Source organism: Littorina saxatilis, unplaced genomic scaffold, assembly GCF_037325665.1.
Source record: "Littorina saxatilis isolate snail1 unplaced genomic scaffold, US_GU_Lsax_2.0 scaffold_1001, whole genome shotgun sequence".
Taxonomy (NCBI): domain Eukaryota; kingdom Metazoa; phylum Mollusca; class Gastropoda; order Littorinimorpha; family Littorinidae; genus Littorina; species Littorina saxatilis.
In genome coordinates this window covers 31,485-42,947 of record NW_027126449.1, presented here as the reverse complement: position 1 = coordinate 42,947, position 11,463 = coordinate 31,485, and the positions used below count along the sequence as shown (strand labels likewise).

General features: G+C 41.8%; 1 long non-coding RNA gene across 1 annotated transcript; it reads left to right on the top strand.

Annotated features, from left to right (window-relative positions):
- The first annotated feature begins 800 nt into the window (after positions 1 to 800).
- On the top strand, positions 801 to 2,294 carry LOC138954880 (uncharacterized). The gene is made up of 2 exons (XR_011452003.1): positions 801 to 1,253; positions 1,437 to 2,294. It is a non-coding gene; the product is annotated as an uncharacterized lncRNA (long non-coding RNA).
- Positions 2,295 to 11,463: the final 9,169 nt, after the last annotated feature.

Genomic DNA, 11,463 nt, shown 5'->3' with positions numbered 1-11,463 from the left:
GTGGTGATGACAGGATGCACGTGGGACCAGCTTTGGTGTATTCCAAGTCGAATCGTCACGAACATCCTTCTTCTTCTTCTTCTTTGTTCATGGGCTTAGACTCCCACGTTCACTCGTGTTTTGGGGGTCCTGATTTGGCCTAAATGGTCCGCTGGACCCATTAAGCTACAGTTAACTAACTAACACTCGTGTTTTTAGCACAATACGTGGATTTGTACGTGTATGGCCGTTTTTACCCCGCCATTCAGGCAGCATGCGCCGATTTCGGGGGAATCACGAACATCCTCATCAGCATGATTTTGCTTTTAAGCAACATGGTTTGCAATTTTTTTTCTCCCCAGTTTAATTGGGTTAAAGAAGTCTTTATGTGCGCTGTCAGTGTCAGTCTATAGGCCTACTTTACGACGCTCCTAGTAACGACGGTGGGTATAACACCGTGATTTGAACAAGTCAAAGCCCAAACAAGAACAGCCACAGTTTGACATAAAGAGCACAATGGGAAGAACATCAGATTGGCCCGAAGGCATTTGGAGATGTGCGTCAGAGAAATCGCCCATGTGTCTGTTTGGGAACTAAATAATATCTGTATTTGACTGACAAGTACGCTGCTTGAACTTAAAACGTGACTCTCCCCTCTCTCTGTCTCTCCCTTTCTCTCTCTCTCTCTCTCTCTCTCTCTCTCTCTCTCTCTCTCTCTCTCTCTCTCTCTCTCTCTCTCATTCTAGTCACCATTCCATAAATTATTTGTCAAAAACTCTCCAAGAAAGCATTGATGCACTCCTGAATTGGTCAGAGTTAAAGGTCCAGACCATGCTGTTTTAGCGTCAAAAACGCTTCGAATCGTGTTCCTGCGCGACCGAACACTTCCCGATGTTTGCAGTTAGTTAGAAAACCACTTTCTTACCGTCTTCAACAATGTTTGGTTTACTTCGGAATCTTCTAAGGCCGTAATCCGACGAATTACGTGACCGAAGCGACGGATTTCTTCTCCAAAACGACCCGCCATTGTGCCGCGTGATCTTCGCGAGACTGGCTTATGAATAAATTATCCGTGACGTCACACTGTGTGAAGATGGTTGTTTACCAACATGGCAACAAGCGTAACTGCAGACGAAATTGAACCGTACATGTTCGAACTACCAGTTTCTCTCCTCGAATCAAGCATGAAAGATGAGGAGCGGAGGCCACTTCCAGCAGTAGTGAAAAGACAGTGACGATGAAAATTGCGACTCTGTTTGTCTCAGCGATCAAAGGTAAACACGCCCGCTCTCTGTGCTGAACTTATCGTCTGCTTTCGAGTCTGTGCTATTTTTTTCACTCTCGCCTTGTCAACGCACTCGCGAATAAGTGGGATATTGTTTAAGTGTTCATGCATTGCATGCACGAGTAAAAGAACAACAGCTCATCGCAGTTTTAACTGTTCTTGATTATTTCAGAGACTGGTGTCAGAGTGGCCACTGTACCTGTTGTATTGTGTGGGAGGGGCAGATTTGAGAGAGAGAGGAAGCTAGCCTGAGGTACATTGTAGAATGAAAACTTGCAGGGGAGCAAGAATGCATCACCAGCCACGAAGGTGTACATACAACTTTTTTTGAGGTGCCTATATTTGTTTGATTGTTAAATGTATGTATTTGTTGTTGTTTTTAAAGGCTATCAAGAAAACTGTTGTCATTTAAATTTGTAACACTCAGGCACATATAGTTTCACACACACACAAGATTAACTCACTTGCATGCCCACAGAAGAAGTTTGCTCTTCACATTGTTCTGTTGTTGTTGTTTTTATAATGTAATCATTGTAACATCAACACTCAGTAATAACCAATATTACAACACAATCACTTTTTCATCAGAACTCACTCACATACTACATGTATTAAACCCTGGTTTATGGACACTTGCATTTGTACTTTGCATGGGAAAGCAGCCTGAATTTCAGATGAACTTTAATAAAAGAAGATTTATATGTATGTTGCTCTAGATGCATGTTTTAATAAATAATAATGACATTCAGGAAAGTAAAAGGACTGTTGAAGTTTGCTGTTGTAAAATGTCTGATGATTAGGGTTCTGTTGCACATTTAGTGAATTGACTGTACCAATTGCTGTTATTATTTACACCCAATCAGTGCATCCACATGATATTATGTAGCTTAAATTAAAGAACATGTTTTGATGTGTTCAGAACATACCGACAAGTTGCACACTCACTGACTTTCCGAAAGAACAGGAAAGTTCTTCCTGCCTGTCTGGTCACTGCCATCAGAGACCTCTTTCTGTCACAGAGCTACACAGGCTTCAAATATATGTAAGATAAATAAAAGGTACATTACAACTCTCAACTGCGGGGTGTGTGTGTGTGGGGGGGGATGTGCATAACCATTGCATACTTAAGGTCGGCTTAAACTGCAAACAGAAATGTGGAGCTTGCATAACAATTCTTGCTTTGGCAGATTTGGAGATAGGCAGCCTCAGTCTATATAGTTGGTCACCAGTTGGGGCGTCCTGCTTGGTGACAACTTGAGCTTTGTCAACTGGTCTAGCTGTAGCAGTCAAAGTCTGGGCACTGTTGCATTGTAGTCTTGCTGTGTATGCAGAGCTTTGTTGTAGCTGCCATAGGCCAGTGTTGCCATAGACCAGTGTTAGGATCACCACCCCCTCAAACAGCTCCTTCAGTTAACCTGATGCCTGTTTTAGACAGAAAAAAAAGTTACCACAATCAGCAGAACTTTCACTGGAGAATGGGCATAATTCTTTCATACTTTCTTTCTCATAGCTTTTTTTGGTTTTTATAATCTCTTCATTACACTAAATAACATCCATCTTAAGACCTATTTTGAGCCTGAATTTAAGTTGACTAGTAATGATATTAATCATAATGTATTTATTTTTATAATGTACAAACTAGAGTATGTATGTGGATATGTGTGTGATGGTGCTGGTATGGATATGCGTGGTTTGGGTTATGTGTGTACTGATGTGTACATTTTATGTGTTTTGTATGTTTTGCGAGTGCGATTTTATGTGATGTTATTCTGTACACCAGCCAAAACAAAATGTCTGGTATATTAGATAATAAACGCACCTTTAAATTTATTAGCGACTACACCCCGTCACCCTGCAGTCCCCCTCCCCCCCATTACACCCTACACTTTTAACATTGTATAAAAAATCATGTCTCTTAACCATACTAAAACAAAATTTATGCTAATAACCACAAGACAGAAACGACAAAATCTATTATCGAGCATTCCACCTCTTTATATTAAAAATCAAGTATTGGAAGAAGTGTCTCACCACAAAGTCCTTGGTGTAAAGATTGATAATAATTTATCATGGCATGATCACATTGATTACATCTGTAAGATTGCTTCCCAAAAAATATATCAGTTATCGAAAATAAAACATTTCTTGAATCTCCACTCGCGAAAGATTTTTTTTTACAATCACATCTTGTCAAATATTGATTATGCATCCACTGTGTGGGATTGTGCAAGTGCTAATGTTTTGAAACCTTTAGCCAGTCTTCACAGAAGAGCAGTTAAGCTTAGTATGCTAAAAAATCACACTCCTTCAGAATCTGATTATACAAATTTGCAAGTATTACCATTTCAAAAAAGGTTAATGTATAATAAAGGTGTTATAATGCATAAAGTGATGTCAGGATATGCACCGGAGACATTACGTGATAATTTTATTTTGAACTATAACAGACTAAAAATCATCACACCGACTCCACGTATTGACCTTTTCAAATCAAGCCTTCTATATTCAGGTGCGGTCCTATGGAACTCACTTCCTATTTTTCTTAAGCATAAAACAAACACAGACAGCTTCCAAAAAAATTATATGTCGCACATAATGCAACTAAACATGTGCTGAATGGTTCAACAATTCATTTAAAATGTATGTGCATGTTAAACTAAATTATAATAATATGCAGATCTAAATTAAGATATGTTAAAAATTGACATATTTATTATTGGAAATTGTACTTAAAATGCAGCATGACAAATTTATATCTGTATATATATATAATGTATTATAAGTTTGATGTGATAGTTATTTGATTATATTGTTTTCTGTTCTTGTTGACCCTATATTAGGGCGAGGGCTGGATGTAAAAAAGCAATATTCTTGCTTATCTATTACCCTCGATAATAAAGATTTTGTCTTGTCTTGTCTTGTCTTGTCTCTCTCTCTCTCTCTCTCTCTCTCTCTCTCTCTCTCTCTCTCTCTCTCTCTCTCTCTCTCTCTCTCTCTCTCTCTCTCTCTCTCTCTCTCTCTCTCACTCTTTCTCTCTCTCTCTCACTCTCTCTCTCTCTCTCTCTCTCTCTCTCTCTCTCTCTCTCTACACGTGTTGCTACCACCTCTGTCACTTTTAGTGGGCATGAACGCGTGCCACTCATGTGGGGAGGCTACGCTCTTGGCAAGACGCGTGCTGGCTCGAGCATTCAGGTAAACACCCCCCCTTCCGGCCCACCCCTCCCCAAATACCGGGACACGCTCTCAACTGTCACTCAGGATTTGTCCTCCCACTTTTCACACACACACATTCTCCAACCCTCCCACTCCACTCGCCGTTGCATTTACTCTAACCCTCCCTCCCCTCTCTCTCTCTCTCTCTCTCTCTCTCTCTCTCTCTCTCTCTCTCTCTCTCTCTCTCTCTCTCTTTCTTTCTTTCTTTCTTTCTTTATTTGGTGTTTAACGTCGTTTTCAACCATTCGACACAGAGAGAGGGGGAGAGAGAGGGGAGGGGAGGGAGAGAGAGGGAAAAAGAGAGAGAGAGGGGGGCGAGAGAGAAAGAGAGACACTGAGAAGAACCGTGTTAGAGTGCATTTACTGACGTGATCTTGCTAACTGCAGCACTAATGAGTAGGCTAAGATGGTCCCGCAAATCTAGCGGTATCATCGCCTTCATGCTCGGCTTCATTTCGCGAGATTCCTTCTCAAATCCCAGCGAATTGAGAACACTAATGAAAAATTCCCAACACAAATTGTGCCTATTATATGTACAAGTTTACCCTGTGATTATTAACGTCGGCTCACCACGCTTTCATACCATTCCCATGTGGCAACCATTTTGTCTGGCCGGGTGCATTCTGGGATTGAATGGTTACGTAATCAGGGCGAAAGCGAAACGGAGAAAATGTGGAAGCAGTTTTCACAGACATCACACAATGACAATAAATTCTGATTCTGATTCTGATTCTGATTCAAACTCACAGATGATCTCTCATCGTGTCTCGTCTGAACCTGTACATGTAGGCGAGTTATGGCACCGACAGGCTTGCCATAGCTTTGCCGTGTTACTTCATAGTCAACAGGGTGAACATGATGTTGTTCTGCCCCATTAGGGCTGCCATACACTGTGTGTGGTTTCTTGATAGGCTGGTGGTGGTTGCGGTACATGACCCTGGTCCGGCATGTGTATGGTTGCTTGCCATACGGGGCTTTACGTAATTACCACCTCGACCTCCCAGGTAGTTTTTGCCAGTCTTGACTTACCATAGAATTGCCTGAGACGGAGAATGTTTAAACAAAAAGAAGACACAGCAGTAACCAGATTAGTACTGTCTTTATCAATATGTCGGCAGCGACAAGCTGCCTTCTTCAGGGTGGTATGATGAAGGTACGGTTATTTATGTTCAGTATATAGTTTAGTGTATTGATTGCATCCCCGCTGATGTAGTGTTTGCATAGTACATGTATTTTTTATCGAGAGAATACTAAATAGTATACAAAAATTAATTTTTAAAAAAGCGTCAGTGGATGTTTTGCTTCGAATAGAACTACGTAGTACAACAGACTATACACTTGTACGTTCACAACCAGTATGTCCGTTAACCAACGTTGTATTATTTACTGATAATGTGATGACCCCTGGAAACCGCACAGCTTACATCCGTTAGACATAATTGCAACAAGTTGGGTTTTCAGTAGCAAATGTTTGGGGACAAAGATTTACAGATTTCCACTGGTCACACACTCACATATATTAGGATTTAGTCTGATGATGATACAGACAGATATAATCAGGATCTAGCCTGCTGGTCACATAGACAGAATATCCGAATTCACCCTGTAAGTTCTGATTGCGTGACACACTGTCAAGAAATACGAGCGAAGATTAGATATCCGTGATTATCAAGGCACTGATTTTAGGAGAATACGTGACAGGGTTCAACAGTAAATAAGTGAAGACAACAATTTATGGTCTTTATCAATGAATGGTGAGCAGGGGAGGGAAGTGGGATGTTGGTGAAGGGGGTGGTGATGGAATACGTGGTCAGCAGCGATAACGTTGATGGTTCACCAGTGATAACTATACAAGAGTGCGCTTTGTGCGATTCAGTGACTATCCGAGAAAAACATCAAATCAATAAATGACAATGCAGGATCGCCTTATTATAATTATGGCTACCTTACACATGGATTTGACAGTTCAATTAATAAACAACTGTCTGGGTGTAAACCAGATCACCTCGCTCAATGGCATCACAGCTATGAGAGTTAACCTCGTTCCTGGGTTTCCTCTGATTTCTTACCTGATTTTGTTAAACCTATTTTTCTTTTCTTTTTGTGTGTATGTATGGAAGTGTATATTGCCAATTTATTTTGGTTGTATAGTATTGTTGTATTTGTCCGCTCAATTTGTATACATATATTAACTGTCTGATTTGTTACCTTTTTTTGTTAAAGTTATATCTTTGTTTCAAAGCCCTCTGGGCCCAAAACAATAAAATGACTTGACTTGACTTGACTTGACTTGACTTGGTTAACAGAAAAGACGATCTTCGGAAATAACTGTGTCGAGTTGTTATGGGTTGTGGAAGAGTTTCCTTCCTTTGTTAGCATAGAAACTCTGAGGCAAGCCTACAATGTCACGTGTAGCCTACAATGTCACGTGTAGCCTACAATGTCACGTGTAGCCTACAATGTCACGTGTAGCTTGCCTCGGTGTTTCCATGGAAAAGCAAGAGAAAGCAACTCTTCCACAACCTATACAAAGCCGACAAGAGTTATTTCATCAATTCTTCTATTGAACCACTAATATGTGGCTGTTTAAATCACACCTGGCGTACACTATTTAGTTTTACTGGGAACAGTTAACCTGCTGTTTGCTGACACAAGACCTTGGGAGGGCCCGGGTAGCTCAGGTGGTAGAGCACTGGACTTGTGATCGAAAGGTCGCTGGTTCGAATCCGGGCCGGGTAAAAAAAAAGTAAATGTTAAGGGGCTTATTGTCCGTCAGGTCTTAATTGCCTATATTGGACATGAATTGGTTTATACGATTCGAGTTTTTACTCCCTCACGGCTTTTGATGTATGCGTGTTTAGGTGGTATCAGCCATCTGCACTTATGGTAGAATGACCAAGATCTTTAACGTACCATTGTGGTGACACGGGGGTGGGAGATGGATACCGTCTCTGGGTCTGCACATAAAGTTGACCCGTGTCCGTCCCGGGCCGGATCTTGGTCATTCTACCATAAGTTAAAGATCTTGGTCATTCTACCATAAGTGCAGATGGCTGATACCACCTAAACACGCATACATCAAAAGCCGTGAGGGCGTAAAAACTCGAATCGTATAAACCAATTCATGTCCAATATAGGCAATTAAGACCTGACGGACAATAAGCCCCTTAAAATTTACTTTTTACTTTTACAAGACCTTGGTGTTTGTAATCGTGCTGTTTGGAAATAGTGGTCAGCATGTGCTACCAGTGACCTAAATACCTAGACCCTGGATGCATGCGCTTTATAAATATTATGCATTATTATTATTATTCTTAAATTGTTATTGATTAATCAGAACGACACATTTTTTGTCTGTTCCAATTTCTTTTAGCAGCTCAGCAAGTAGCCATGATGTGACCGTAATCTGTATTCATCAAAATCGGTCAGTCTCCAAAACTGGTAGTCTCTGTTTCCATCGTTTGCTGTTATTGCCGTAAATTCTGTCCAAAGTGGGGTTTTTCTATTTTCAACGCACAATGAATTAAGGTGTATTACTAATTTCTGGTCCTCAAACTATAGAAACTAGGCCAATTTGATCTGTTTTCACCACAAAAAAGTAGCTCCAGTTTTTAAAGTTACGGGGAGAAAACTTGGACATTTGCCTGTCGTTCGCTACCTTGATCTATAAACGTTGGTCTGAGGCTTACTTGTCTTTGAAGTCCGTATGAATGACATCAGTCCATCCGTGAACTAGTTTGAACTTTTGGAAAGAGGAAGAGGAGAGATGGGGGCGGTGGCGGCATTAACTTTTGATCTAATTTCGTTCACAAATCCTTTCACACAAAGCCCAGAACAAAATACCCAGAATTGAAGACCTCCGAAGGAAGGGTTTATTTTCGTACCGCTACCGTGTGCACAAAGAATAGCTAAGGGCAGTAACCCAAGTGTATGACAACACGAGCTCCCATAATAAACAGGTAGACGAGGAGTTGCGGGCCCTGATCACAGGTAACAAAAGCTGTGTGACATTTGGCGGCCCACATGGTTTATAAGGTCGCTCTGTTATGACATGTGTTATTGCTAATGAGATTATGATTGAGGGGGGGGGGAGATGGGGGGGGGGGGGGAGAGAGAGAGTGAGGGATGGAGAAAGATGAGGATGGAGGGAAGTTCTTATAAAGGGCAATGGACGAGTTGTATTGGAATTGGCCTGGGACAAGATAAGAAAGAGAGACAGATAGACAGAGGCTTGGATATTGGCAGCAAGGTTGAGTAGTGGGTGGGGAGGGCTTGGAAGGAGAGAGAGAGAGAGAGAGAGAGAGAGAGAGAGAGAGAGAGAGAGAGAGAGAGAGAGAGAAAGAGAGAGGGGTGGGGGGAGAATGCTAGAGAGAGAGAGAGAGGGGGGAGAATGCTAGAGAGAGAGGGGGGGGGAGAATGCTAGAGAGAGAGAGAGAGAGAGAGAGAGAGAGAGAGAGAGAGAGAGAGAGAGAGAGAGAGAGAGAGAGAGAGAGAGAGAGAGAGAGAGAGAGAGAGAGAGAGCCGGAGAGAACTTGACTGTGTATACACCCTTGATACACCGGCGGGGATATAGCTCAGTTGGTAGCGCGCTGGATTTGTATTCAGTTGGCCGCTGTCAGCGTGAGTTCGATCCCAGGTTCGGCGGAAATTTATTTCACAGAGTCAACTTTGTGTGCAGACTCTCTTCGGTGTCCGAACCTCCCCCCGTGTACACTACATTGGGTGTGCACGTTAAAGATCCCACGATTGACAAAAGGGTCTTTCCTGGCAAAATTGCTTAGGCACAGTTAATAATTGTCTACATATACCCGTGTGACTTGGAATAATAGGCCGTGAAAGGTAAATATGCGCCGAAATGGCTGCAATCTACTGGCCGTATAAAATTTCATCTCACACAGCATCACTGCAGAGCGCCTAGAACTGTACCCACGGAATATGCGCGATATAAGACTCATTGCCGTTACTCAAAAATGGTAGCATTTACTTAGGTCCATGTCGTCCTGTCTCGGATCTTGTCCTTGCCAGTCGAGAGACACTCACACACAGACAGACAGACAGAGTAACATAGGTAAACAAGACAGACGGAGAGTTTGAGAGGCATTAAAGAGCGAGACAGGGAGGTCAAGAGAACGGAAGGGCAAGGTCATGGATAAGGATATGACAGGGAGGCTTCAGGATAATCAGCACGTGAATCTAGCTGTTTAGGTCCCTGGGTTTGTTGATTCTTCTGTCGTCAGCTGCAAGGGCAGGGTGGGCCCTGTGTATATTTATGTGCAGCTCCTTGCCGGCAGTCAACACGTGTTTCAGCTCGGGGTGCACTCAAGTACCCGTGTTATTTTACTCACCTCAAGCCAAGGTCTTGGGTGTCGCCGAATACTGTATGGCAGCTCGCTTTCCCCCGTGAGAAGCCAGCCCGAATTTCCATGAGGGTAACCTCACACAACTATATGGAATCTTATCCGTATCCTGGGATTTGGAACATGGCGACTTTCTGGAAAAATTGGACTCTTTGGCTTAGGACGGTGCGAAACTCTCAGGTACGCAGAGCTGAGATTAGACACTAATTCCAGAAAGTTCTTGTCAAACGGAACTTGTTATATGTTATGTTATATGAAGTCTTATATCGCGCGCGTATCTCCAGACTCGGACTCAAGGCGCAGGGATCTATTTATGCCGTGTGAGATGTAATTTTTTACACAATACATCACGCATTCACATCGACCAGCAGATCGCAGCCATTTTGGCGCAAATCCTACTTTTCACGGCCTATTATTCCAAGTCACACGGGTATTTTGGTGGACATTTTTGTATCTATGCCTATACAATTTTGCCAGGAAAGACCCTTTTTGTCAATCGTGGGATCTTTAACGTGCACACCCCAATGAAGTGTACACGAAGGGACCTCGGTTTTTCGTCTCATCCGAAAGACTAGCACTTGAACCCACCACCTAGGTTAGGAAAGGGGGGAGAAAATTGCTAACGCCCTGACCCAGGGTCGAACTCGCAACCTCTCGCTTCCGAGCGCAAGTGCGTTACCACTCGGCCACCCAGTCCTTACTTGGAAGCAGTTTGACACACCCTTTTTACATTTAGTCAAGTTTTGACTAAATGTTTTAACAAAGAGGGGGAATCGAGACGAGGGTCGTGGTGTATGTGTGTGTGTGTGTCTGTGTGTGTGTGTAGAGCGATTCAGAGTAAACTACCGGACCGATCTTTATGAATTTTACATGAGAGTTCCTGGGTTATGGGTATGATATCCCCAGACATTTTTTTCATTTTTTCGATAAATGTCTTTGATGACGTCATATCCGGCTTTTTGTAAAAGTTGAGGCGGCACTGTCACACCCTCATTTTTCAATCAAATTGATTGAAATTTTTGTAAAGCAATCTTCGACGAAGGTCGGACTTCGGTATTGCATTTCAGCTTGGTGGCTTGAAAATTAATTAATGACTTTGGTCATTATAAATCTGAACATTGTTATTTAAAAAAAAATTTTTATAAAACGATCCAAATTTACGTTCATCTCATTCTTCATTATTTTCTGATTCCAAAAACATATAAATATGATATATTCAGATTTAAAACAAGCTCTGAAAATTAAAAATATAAAAATTATGATCAAAATAACATTTTCGAAATCGATTTAAAAACAATGTCATCTTATTCCTTCTCGGTTCCTGATTCCAAAAACATATAGATATGATATGTTTGGATTAAAAACACGTTCAGAAAAGCATGCTATGCAGCACAGCGATCCCACTACCGCGCTAAACAGGCTCGTCAGTTTCATTGCGTTTTGCACGAGCGGTGGACTACGGTCATTGTTAAAAAATGCAGTGCGTGCAGTTTCATTCTGTGAATTCCACAGCTTGACTAAATGTAGTAATTTCGCCTTACGCGACTTGTTTTTTATGCTAGACTCAACTGCAGTCTTATGGTCATAGTTTTAGCTGTGATGTAATGTCATTAACAACCACACATCTTA